The sequence below is a fragment of the Bos indicus x Bos taurus genome, chromosome 22 (assembly GCF_003369695.1).
Source record: "Bos indicus x Bos taurus breed Angus x Brahman F1 hybrid chromosome 22, Bos_hybrid_MaternalHap_v2.0, whole genome shotgun sequence".
In the NCBI taxonomy this organism is placed as follows: Eukaryota; Metazoa; Chordata; class Mammalia; order Artiodactyla; family Bovidae; genus Bos; species Bos indicus x Bos taurus.
In genome coordinates this window covers 6097606-6109809 of record NC_040097.1, presented here as the reverse complement: position 1 = coordinate 6109809, position 12204 = coordinate 6097606, and the positions used below count along the sequence as shown (strand labels likewise).

Sequence of the window (12204 nt, the reverse complement as noted above, 5' to 3'; positions counted from 1 at the left end):
AACCATCCTCCTGGCACATCTAGGGGCATTGCTGGGTAAAGGCCTCATTCCTGTCCTCCTTGAACACCCTGGTGCCCCGCAGGGAGCCTGGCATGTACACGGCCTTCAGTCAACATCTGGCAAAGAATGAGGAAAGGAGCTAAGGTCCTCTGGGGAAGTCCTATGACCGCCCTGCTTTGGCTGTGAGTCAAGGGCAGCCTTCCTGCCCCAGAATTCCAGGCCACTTCAAGTCTGAGCAGGGTCAGGTACTGCTGCCACCTCACGGAGTCACCAGGAGCGGGCTCTCGAGCGGTCTCCTCCTTCAGTCTCTGCAGCAATGGCTTTATCAGCTTTGCTTTTCTACAAGTCCCAGAACCCGTGCTTCCTTCCCAGCCTCCAAGGGTCCATGGCACTCACAGCCCCTCACTTACCCCTCTGAGAATGTCCTGGGCCAGCCCTGCCAGAGGTGTGGGCCTCTCTCCAGTGCCCCAGGCTCCAGGCCGGAAGGGTCTGCAGGGTGCAGACCTGTCCGGAGCTCTGGCCACCAGCAGCAGAGGCAGGCGGCCACTGCTACAGAGATTGCAGCCACCCCCACCCAGGACTGTGGCTCTGGCATCCACAAGGAGCCCTCCAGCATCGATCAGTCCGGCTACTCCAACCCTCCTCAGCGCGCCTGGCTGAAGCTGGGGGCTTTGCAAGTGTGCATAAAAAGAAAGAGAAAATTAAAGGCAACCATCTAAGAAAAGGCCATTGGTGGGGGCCTGGAACACCATTTGCCAATACAGAAATGCCACTGGCTGGGGTGCAGGAAGGCCCCCGATCATCCGTGCAAGGGGAGGAGTGGCAGGGGGACTCCAGATAAATGAAGGTTAACCTACTAAGGGCCAGCTCCCTGCCTACCAGTTTCTGGGTTGGCTTTAATGGGAATTAACTAATCCACACTGTAAACATAAGTTGCAGCAGAACCCACTTGTAATGTAAAGCATCTTTTGATGACTCAGAGCTGATGAAGTGAACACACGGGGTCACTGCAGTGCCTCCGCTCTCGTCCCAGGTGAGTGGGCTGTTTGGTCAGACACTGAATGACCGCCTAGTGCTGGTCACCCCTCAACCAACTGAGCTCCCTCCCTTTGTGTCCAGAGCTGCTCCTGATGTCATCGCCCACTCCCAGTGGACGCATCACAGGTCTAGAAAAACCTGTGACTGGTCTACCCTCCTGGACCACACACGGTTCCTCTGCCTCTCCCGTGCCCAGTTCATTCTTCTTGTGTCTCTCCCACCTATCTATTGATGCATCCATCTATCTATCATCTATCATTATCATTTTTTTTTTGCCCACTATTCCAGACTCTGGCCTTGAAGACCTGATGATCACATTTCTGGCAACCAAGGGCATGAGCCTTCCTTCTGGCCGATCCCTGACCAATCAGTTCTGACGTCTAGACTCCAGAAGCCCTCTCATTCTCTCTGGTTATTTTCAGAGTGGCCCAATTTGGGGGCTTTTCCAGGACTTTGGGGATCTTCCAGGATTAGAGCCAAGGGAGTCCCAAAACAGGGTCAAACATGAACTGCCTTTGAGGAGAGTGGGCCCCTGGGATGCTACAAAGATAGTAGAGAGGAGTGAGAAAGGAACAGCCAAGCCAACTGAGGGACCAGCCTCGGAGACTCAGTTGAGGGTGTGCACGTGGGGAGCAGCAGGCAGACTCTGGACCCAGGCTCCGGGTCCCATGGGCCCAGCTTCCCATCCTGCTCACCTGCTTGTTCACTGGATCATCCAGGCAAGCCCTTCAGCCTTTATGTGCCTCAGTTTGCCTGCCTGTGAAGTGGCACAAGCCTGCAGTGAGACAGCTCACACAAAGCTCCCAGCTCGGCACTGCTTTAGAGACGTGCCCGCTCCCTCCTAACTGCCCCACCTCAGATCTCCCCAGAGGCGTGTGGAGACACTGAGAATCAAGGAAGGAAGCTCCAGAAAAAGCTCCAGAAATATGACCTGCAGCCCAAGAACCAGCCAAGCAAGTTTGAGAGTCAGGGTTTCTGGGAGGCAGCACAGAGCCCCCGGGAGAGTTGAAAGGGCACTGGCTTTTCAAGAACTGGCTCTGTGGCTCCCCGTGGAGGGAGGGCAAAAAGCAGGATGGGCCAGCGACCCCTCAGACTCATTCATCATCTGCTTCTAGATCCCAGACATTTTCAAACCCAGGCCCCTGGCCCACAGTTTTTCGTCCTTTCCAAGTCATGGGGGTGGTGGGACGTCATGCCCTCCGCCCCACATCACTCGGTGCTTGTCTCCTTCTAGATGCTTCTTTCCATACAACCTGAGACCAAACCACCAGCGTGCTCGCTGCACAAGGAGAATCAAAGAGTGGAGTCACAGACTTCCAGGTAAAGCGACCGGCTTGACAGGGTCCAGACTGAGAATGTTCTAAGACTCGCTAGCTCTCCAAGTGTCTGATGGAGTCAGGATTCCTAGTTCCCTTCTTCTTGAAAGCCAAGGTGAGCCTCCATCCTCCCGAATCCGCACAGCACCCTGGGCCTCACCCCTCTCCCCATCTCTGCTTTCCCTCCCTCCCTTCCCTTACATAGGAATATTTAGGTAGGAGATAGTAACAGCTGCCAGAGGGAAGCTTGGCCCAATCTCTCCTGGCTTTAGCCCACTCCTCTGTGAAATGGGAGGTTCGGGGAGGGGCCTGCTGGCTGGGATGCGCCACGTGTCTGTCAAGCCCAGCAGAGCCACATACACGGCTGAAGGTACGGACGGAAGAGCCCCTGACGACCACAGAAGTTATCAGGGTGTATCCTGCCCAGCTGGGCTCCTTGGGCTATCTCTCTCAACAGGTGGCATGAGACCACTCAACCAGGATGCTCCCATTTCACGGGTGGGGAGCCAGGACCTGGGGCTGCCAGGTGTGCCTCTGCAGATCTGAGGTGCTTCAGATCAAGCCGTTGCCAAATCCCACCTCAGATGGCAGTCTCCCGACTGCACCATCTGGCTGTTAGGACAGGGTTCCCATCCACTCCTGAATGAGGATCATCGCTCCTGGTTTCTGCCGGGCATTTCTGCAAAGTGCCTTTCCCCTACATGTTAAGTGGTGACTGTGCACCCTGACAGGGGTGGGCAGAGCCCACTGTCCCCATGCCATAGATGAGGGATGAGAAGGCTGTGAGCAGAGACATGCCTCCACCGTGGGAGAGTGTGTGGGGTGGGCTGGGGGGCCAGGTAGAAGCCTCTAAGCCCACTGCTCCTCTGTCTCCTGGGCTGGCTCCTCGCTCCCCAAACACTGTGCTCCCCAAGCACAACCCTTGGCTCTTTTTTCCTCCCTAATGACTCTTACTTCCTGAATTAATCTATCCAGTCCTACTGCTTGAAGTATGATCTATATACTGATCTCTTCCCCGAGCTCCAGACTCATAGATCCAACTGCCTCCTCCCCACCTCCACTTGGATGTCCAATGAGCATCTTAGAGTCGATGTGCTCAAAGCACTACCCTTCATTTCCCTCACCAAACCTACTATTTCCAGCCCCCACCCCTGGCCTCCCTCTTTCTGCTGGTTTCAGTAAATGGCACCAGCATCCAGCCTGCTGTTTAATAAAAAATTAAACTGCCTTTGTCCCTGGTTCCTGGGAAGGAGCCTCTCAATTCTTGGGATTTCCCAAGAGACAGAGGTGTCTCTGTTGTTCATGAGCCCCTGGGGTCACACCTGAGCTTATGCTAATGAGCTGAGTCAGGATGGGGGCTGGTCACCGGAAGGACCAATCAGGGAAGTGGAGGGGTGGGGCTTGAGCCAGCCTCACCTCCAGGGAGGAGAGGGATAGAGGTGCAGTTCAATCATGACCGCTCTATGTATCTCTTCATTCGGCTGGTCTTGACCTGTAGCCTTTATAATAAGACTGTAATTGTAAGTATAGCATTTTCCCAAGTTCTGTGAGTCATTCTAGTGAGTCACCAAGCCAGAGGGGTTGCAGGAGCCCCCAGATTTGTAGCCAGCCCAGTAAAAGTATGGTAGCCTGGAGACCCTACTGGTGGCTGGCGTCTGAGGTGGGGATGCTGTCATTGGGAACAGTGTTCTCCGTCTCGTGGGGTCCGTGCTAACTCTGGGCAGTTAGTGCCAGGTTTGGATATCAGCACTCCAGCAGCGTCAGAATGACAGTGCTCCCCCTACCCAGAGTCACCCATGATTCCTCTCCTTCCCTCTTCCCCCACATCCAAAGACAGAGTGAGTCCCATGAGCTCAACCTTCACATCTGTTCAGTACACAGCCACTTCTCCCCACCACCACTGCCCTGACTGGGTCCAGCCACCAGAGCCTCTCACCTGAAATTATGGCCACCACTGAAGCCTTCTCCCTGTCTCCCCACTTTCCCCTCGCCTCTGGCTGCCTACTCTCCACACAGCAACTGGGGGCTGCAAGATCGCCACACAAGCCGGTCTGAAATCTCGCGTGCCTGCCCCCAGAGTCTTTGCCATATGGCCCTCACCTCCCTCCCAGAAGTCACAGCCACCTTGTGTTCCCCTGCTCTGTCCCTTTGGCCACACTGGCTTCTCCATGTCCCCAGATAAGCTTTGGCCTGCCTCAGGACTTATGCTTTTCCCTTTGACTTGGAATGTTCTCATTCCTTACATTCAATCGGAAGGGCCACCTGCTCCAAGAAGCCTTCCCTGATTACCCTCTATAAAAGTGCCTCCCTCACCTCCTCTCCCTGGCTTGAGTCTTGCTTGTAGCCTGAACAGCCTGAGAGGTGGCATCTTGTTTTGTTGTTCACTGTCCTGCTCCCTTATTGGAACCGCAGCCCTTGAGGGCAGGGGCCACATCTGCTCTGTCTGCTGCTGTCCTCCCAGCACTCGACTCAACAAATGACTGTCAAATGAATGAAGAAACAGGTGCCACCAAGAAAGCTGGCCAGACGCTGGGAAGGGTATTGTACCAATGACGTGGTGTCTCATTGAGTCTTTTGCTTTGCCACTGGTTGTTCTAAAGATGTATTCACAGGGATGTGGAAAGAAGCACAAGAGGGCCGAACAGTTCAAACAGTTTGAGTGAAAGGAAAAGAAATGTTTTCTTAGTGAGTAACCAACAGATGCTCTGAAAGCAAAACGTGCCGGGTCATTTACTCCAGAAGTTACTGAGAGGTTAAAGGCAAAAGACACAACTGGGAAACATTCACAGAATGTGGACTTTCCCGACTCGGGTTTTGGTCACTTTGGGTGAGGGATGTCCTCCCGCTGAGCCTCAGTTTTGTTATCTGTATAATGAGGAGGCTGCTGATAACCCCTCCTGGCCTGTGTCCCAGGGTCGCTCTGAGGGTCCCTGAGAGGCAGATAGAAGCAGGCCTGTCAGCTGCTACTCAGTCCACTCCTGTGCTAACATCCACCAGGACAGGAGGACCAGGACATTTAGGTGAGAAACAAGGTCAGGGACTTCCCTGGTGGCTCAATGGTGAAGAATCCACCTGCCAATGCGGGGAACATGGGCTGCATCCCCTTTCCAGGAGGATCCTACATGCCACGGAGCAACTAAGCCCATGCACCACAATGACTGAGCCTGTGTTCCAGAGCCCAGGAGCCTCAACTATTGAAGTATGATCTGTATACTGAAGTATGATCTATATACATTCCCTAGAGCCCATGCTCCATAACAAGAGGAGCCACCCCAATGAGAAGGCTTCACGCTGCAACTAGAGAGTAGTCCCCGCTCGCCGCAACTAGAGAAAAGCTCACAGCAACGAAGATCCCGCACAGTGAAAAATAAATAAATATATATTTTTAAGAAAGAAATAAAGTCAGTACCAAGTGGATCTCTAGGAATAATGGCCAATTTTTTCTCTGTCAGGAAAGATGCTGAAGGAAGAGACTTTGCTAAATTAGAGGAAAATGCTAAACCAAGTTGTCACGTTTTGTGGGGCCAAATTTTCTCATTCAATCATCCCCTCAGCAACTCTGAAATCCTGGGCACAGCCCTGGAGCCCAGCCTGAGCCCTGACATGGGACCCCAGGCAGGCGGTCTCCCCCGTCCCCGGATGCTGAGGTCCCTGTTGGCCGACCTGCCGGGGCTACTGTGAGTCAGGGCCCCCCTGAGTGGGCAGCAGTTGGACTATCGGAGCTCAGTGTGGGGTGAGAGTTTGGCAAAGGCACCTCCAAATATCTCTGCAAGTGCCCTCCTGTCTGCCTTTGCCTAAATCGCAAAAGTGTGCTCACTTGTGACTCTCCTCCTTTCTACCCACATCGTGACTGTCATTCTCTTCTGTTTACTTCCCCATGGCCACCATCAAGTCCAGGCTACCAGGATGACTGCATCAGCCTCCCAACTGTTCCACCGTGCCCCCAGCTCCCAGCCACTTATTCACTCCACAGCAGCAGCCAGATCATTCCTATTTGAAATAAATACTCAAGACATGGAAGCAACCTAAGTGTCCACTGACAGAGGAATGGATAAAGAAGATGTGGTACATAATATACAATGGGCTATTACTCAGCCATCAAAAAGAATGAAATGATGCCACCTGCAGCAAGATGGATGAACCTAGAAATTGTTATACTGACTGAAATAAGTCAAATAGAGAAGAAGAAAGATCCTAGGACATCCCTTATATGCAGAGTGGAAAAAAGAAATGATACAAATGAACTTATTTACAGAACAGAAGCAGACTCACAGACTTCGAGAACCAACTTATGGCCACCAGCAGGGAGGATGGAGGAAGGGATAGTTGGGGAGTTTGGGATGGACGTGTACACACGGCTATATTTAAAATGGATAACCAACAAGGACCTGCTGTATAGCACAGGGAATTCTGCTCAGTGTTTTGTGGAAGCCTGGATGGGAAGGGAGTTATGGGGGAGAATGGATACATGCAGACGTATGGCTGAGTCCCTTTGCTGTCCACTTGAAACTATTGCAACATTGTTAATTGGCTACATACCAATACAAAATAAAAAGTTTTTTTAAAAGTCTGCCATCTTCCTTCCAATAAATTAAAAAAAAAAAAAAAGCAGAGCATGTCCACCTTTGGCAGATCTTTAATCCTTCCCCACTACCGCCTTTTACTTCTCCATCTAAACTTACCTGCCCATTTCTCAGCTCCCCAAACCCTGTCATCTGCTGAGGCTAATCTGATCAGAGAGCTTCTACAATGGACATACATGCCCAAGGCTTACTAGACCACTCCAGATAGCAGAGTAAAACCAATGCAGTAATTCACACTTAGTATGTGAAACTCCGAAAACACAGAAAATCCAAATCGCCCATTCTCTTGTAACTAACCTACAGATGACACTTGGACAGAAGCTTTCAAAGCTCCCTCATCCTTTCCCGGGGGTGACGCAGATGGTGGCCATGTGGGCACTGTGGCAGGTCGGCGGGGAAGGGTGTTGGTGGACACGGCTGTCTGCTATCAAATGCCCTGGTATGCGTAGGTGCTCAGTCGTTCAGTTGTGCCCGACTCTGTGCGACCTCTTGGACTGTAGCCCGCCAGGCTTCTCTGTCCATGGGATGCTCTAAGGCAAGAATACTGGAGTGGGTTGCCATTTCCTACTCCGGGGGGATCTTCCTGATCCAGGGATCAAACCTGCATCTCCTGCATTGGCAGGCGGATTGTTTACCACTGAGCCATCTGGGAAGCCCCAAATGCCCTGGCGTGACTGCTGATTCCACCGAGCCCTGCACACACCCACCCCGTGAAAGGACGATTTCTCTGATTGCTCCGAGGTTGCGAGTGAAGTGGCAGCCCATAGCCGTTGACAGAACTCCCAGGCAGTCCCCCAGGCAAAGGGGCTGTGTCTCTTAACGTTTGTAAATGAATGGACAGTCATGAAGCTCCAAGAAGGTCCTCTGTGGGCTTCCAGACCCTTGTTCTATTCCAGGCCCCATGGAGGCTGAGCCAAGGCCCTCCCCACAGGGCTCTACCTTCTCAAGTCCCCAAGTCAATAATACCTCCTCAGTGTGGCTGACCTCAGTCACATAATAACTGGAAAATAATCTGATGGTGTTAAAAGATACTGAAGTGTGAATGACTGAAATGAGAGCTGTGTAACCCGCCCAGGAACATGGGTCTTTATCTCAAAAGGACATGGGCTAGCCCAAGTGCCCCTCTGTTTTAGAATTTCACGGCGAAGTAAAGCAGCAACACGCAGGCCCTGCAGGACATAAGGGAAAAGTCAGCCGCAGGAAATGTGTCCAAACCGCAGCTTCCTGTCTGCTTCTTGCTTCCTTTTCCTCCCCCGCTACCTGCAGGTCCACAGGGGTCGAGGAGTGAAGTGTTGGTGTCGGGAGGGGCCAGGGAGGCCGGGGGTGGCTGACTGTACAGACAGGTGGTTTGCAACCCAGGGGTTTCCTAAGCAGGGCCACTGTCGGCGCTGAAGTGTAAATGGGATGCAGAGTGCCCCAGGTGAACCAGGGGTCTCAGTCTCACACTCACCTGTCTCCTGGGCCGTCCTCAGTCCACACTCCACGTGCAGGAAGCCTACAAACAAAGACCAGAAAAGCCTGTCAGCGGGGCCTGTGTTTCCTGGGCTCCCGACCGGTGGCCAGGGATCTGAATCTGACTGTTTGAAATTTAGTATTTGCTTAAAATTTCATATTTGAACTGATCCCGGTATTTAGAAACCGAGGATGGTAGATGTCAACGGTGAGTGCTCAGTCGTGCCCGACTCTTTGCCACCCCAAGTCCAGTAGCCCAGGAAGTGCCTCTGTCCATGGGATTTCCCAGGCACAAATAGTGGATCGGGTTGCCATTTCCTTCTCAAGGGGATCTTCCCGACCCAGGGATCGAACCTGCCTCCTCTGCATCTCTAGCAGATTGATTCTTGCAGGCAGATTCTTTACTGCTGAGCCACCGGGGAAGCCCAGGAGCTGAGGGACTGCACTATCTTTCCGACTGCTCCCGGGAGAGCTGCACTCTGGGCCACGTGTGGATAGGACAGAGATGGGCTGGGCCCAAGCAGGGCTGTCCTCTTGGCCCTGCCGGGCTTCCTACCCGATCTTTCCCTTCTCTGCTCCAGACACACAGACTGAGAATACCAGGGCAGGCGGTGGGGGCAGGGGGGGAGATCCGTTGGAGTAATCAAGGGTGAGAAGACTGGATCAGATTTCAGGTGAAGTCGGGGTCCAGGGTCCTGCCGCCCCCTCCCCAGAATCCCTCTCTAGCGCCTCTGTTCTGTGGCTCTGGGGAGCTGCAGGAGGCAGGGTCTTGAGAGCTTCATAAAGGGCCTCTGGACAAAGCTGCGAGAAGTAGTGGTGCAGTTCCCTGGGGGGAGCAAAAGGCTCATCACTGCCACCCCGCATCTGGAAGCAGGTGGGGGGAAGAAATAGTTTCCAGACCCAGGCACAGAATGGGCTGCAAGGAAAACCCCTGGTGGGAGCTCTCACCTGTGGGCAAGGCACACAGCCAGCCCAAGGGGACCCCCAGGGGACAGCTGGAAGACTAAACACTTCAACAGCTCCCTGCTCCTCAATCTAGGGCTTGCCAGGGCTCCCCACTGGCAGAGCCAACAGGAAGCTGGGGTGGTAGGTGCTGAACGGATGCAGCCCTCTGGGTCCACTCCCAGCACAGGGCGGGGAGAAGGGCGGCCAGCGGGTCTCCAGGGGTGAATGGCAGCTGTCCAGCCCAGCGGCCCTGCCTCCTGCTCCCCTGCCCTGTTCACAAAGTGGATTCATACCTAAGCCAAGGCTGACCAGGTCCTTCAAGGTGTCAGAAGCTCGGTTCCATCCCAACAGCCATTAGCTGTCCCCAGTTTGTGCCAGAGCCTCTCTATTTTGCTCACCTGGCCTTGCCTGAATTTTCTGCCCCTCCTCTAGCTGCCTCCCTATCCCCTAGCACCTGGACCTCCGTCCACCAACAAGTTCAGGGCCCTGAGTTCCCATAGCCACCCCAACCTGTTCTCTTTCACTGGACACTGTCAAATTCCCCTCCCTACAGAGCCAGGCTGTGCTCTTCCCGGAAAGACAGCCCAGCCCAGGGTTCCCAGAGATCGGGGCACAGAGCTGCAGGGGATCTACCGGCACGAGGCTGACACAGAGCTCCAACCCCCAAACCTCTTCTGGGAAAAACTCGAGCCTCGCAAGGGGCAGCCACCTGCAGGGTTTCATGGAAGCCAGAGCAGCCAGAAGGGACCTGGGAGATCACCTGCTCTATTCAGAGGTAGAAACCGAGGCCAGGAGAGGCGGGAGGCTTGCCCTGGTCACACGGCCAGAAGGTGGCAGAGCCCGTGTCGTGTTGTCCTGCCAGGCTGTCCCTGCCTCCCAGTCTGGGACACATGAGGGCCCTGCCGAGTCAGGAGACGGGTGTCAGGCTCAGTTTCCTCAATAACGATTTCACTAATGAACAGCAACATTAAGGGGTCCTGGTTCATCCTCTCCTCATCCCAAATCTGTGAGGCGGGTCCTGCAGTGGTGCTACAGAAGAGGGAGATGAGCTCCAGAGGAGTTATCTGCCGTGCCTTAGACCAGCACGGCAGGTGAGGTCTGTCGCCGGGGCAACAACACTGATGACAATAATATTAAAAAAGAGAGTTGCCAACTAGGATGTTTTTCCAAGCTGGCCCCTTATGGAGGGCTTCACACACATCATCCCAGGAAGTGTTCTGTTGGTGTTGGGAGTTTAACTTTTTCTAACTTTGGTTAGAATGTGGAGGGTATATACATTTCCAGCTTTACTGAGATATAATTGTTGTATAACATTATGTAAGTTTAAGATGCACATGGCATTAGATACACATACATTGCAAAGCGATGATCGCTGTAGCAATAGCTAATACCTACTGTGTGCATCATGTCACACAATTACCATTTCTTTCTTCTGCTTGCTTAGCAACGTTCTAGCATACATATACCCCATAGTTTTAACTAGACAGGACTTGTTTTTGTTTAGCTGCTAAGTCATGTCCAACTCTTTGCAACTCCCATCGATTGTAGCCCACCAGGCTCCTCTGTCCATTGGATTTCCCAGGCTAGAATATTGGAGTTGGTTACCAATTCCTCTCCAGGGGATCTTTTCGACCCAGGGATTGAACCCACATCTCCTGCACTGCAGGTGGATTCTTTACCATTGAGCCACCTGGGAAGCCCCTGGTGGGGCTTTACCTGGTTTACCTGGTTCCTGACTATTTAGTTCCACATACTCATTTTCTGAGCCTCTGTGGGCCTCTCCCTGACATTCAGCCCACATGAGGCAGAAAGCAGAATCAGTGACCGGTCATGACGAGTGCCCTTCGGTGATGTTCTAGGGGCCTCCCCAGGCTGGGCTGGACCCACCTGCTCCCCACTCGAGGCCTCATGCACACGGTGGCCAGGGCCCAGGCTGGACTCATGAGCGGGCAGCCAGGACTGCCTCACGAGCAGTGCCCTGTCTTCTCCAACAGGGACTACAAGGATGAAAGACTGATGAGCAATCTGTCCTCGCTGGTGAACCTTTAATTACGGAAGAAAGGAGACCCCAGCCCCTGGCCCAGGCAGGCCTGCAGGGAGAGTGGCACTTGGGTATCACCAATGTTAACATTCTGTCCACACGGACACAGCTATGAACCCTGCATCCACGTTTTCTTGTCCATAAATAAAGGTGAAAGGGTAGGATGAGGGGTGACTGGTGGGAAAACCGCCAGACTCCCAGCCTAGGAAGTTCTGCAGAGACATGAGGATGAGTGAGACTAGGTGCACAGGCCTGGGGCAGGTCCGGGCACAGCGGCAGAGGGTGTGCAAGCCTGAAGGCCAACAACTGTCAGTCTATGACTCCTGCACTCTTACGGTTCAGGTGACCGCACCTCACATCCCAGATCCTCTTACAGTGAACCCGCAGAGACAGGGCTGAGCTTGGAGCATGGTGCTTGGGTGGGTGGGGGTGGTCCCAACCCCCAACCTCAGGTCACTGGCCCCGGAGAGCAGGGTGAATGTGGGAGTGTTGTTTAGTTGCTCAGTCGTGTCTGACTCCTTTGCAACCCCCATGGGCTACAGCCCACCAGGCTCCTCTGTCCATGGGATTTCCCAGGCAAGAATATTACAGTGGGTTGCCATTTCCTCCTCCAGGGGATCTTCCCAGAACAGGGATCAAACCCGTGTCTCCTGCACTGCAGGCGGATTCTTTACCACCTGGGAAGCCTGCCTGTGGGATTACTCACAACCCAATTTCATCCAATTTTACAAGCCAGGCCATAAAGAGAAGTGAAGGCCTGGGTTCAAATCTCTACTTCATCGCTTACTTGTCCATGTTCTCGAGCAAGTCACTTCTACCTCCCATGACT

At 53.4% G+C, this 12204-nt stretch overlaps 1 protein-coding gene across 13 annotated transcripts in view; it reads right to left on the bottom strand.

Moving 5' to 3' along the window:
- ATP2B2 (ATPase plasma membrane Ca2+ transporting 2) overlaps nucleotides 1-12204 on the bottom strand; it is a 380950-nt gene that overhangs the window by 290701 nt on the left and 78045 nt on the right. For all 13 annotated transcript variants that reach the window (XM_027522833.1, XM_027522827.1, XM_027522826.1 and 10 more), the window contains exon 2: nucleotides 8388-8432. The gene's annotated coding sequence lies outside the window, so the exon portion shown is untranslated. The remainder of the gene's footprint in view (nucleotides 1-8387; nucleotides 8433-12204) is intronic.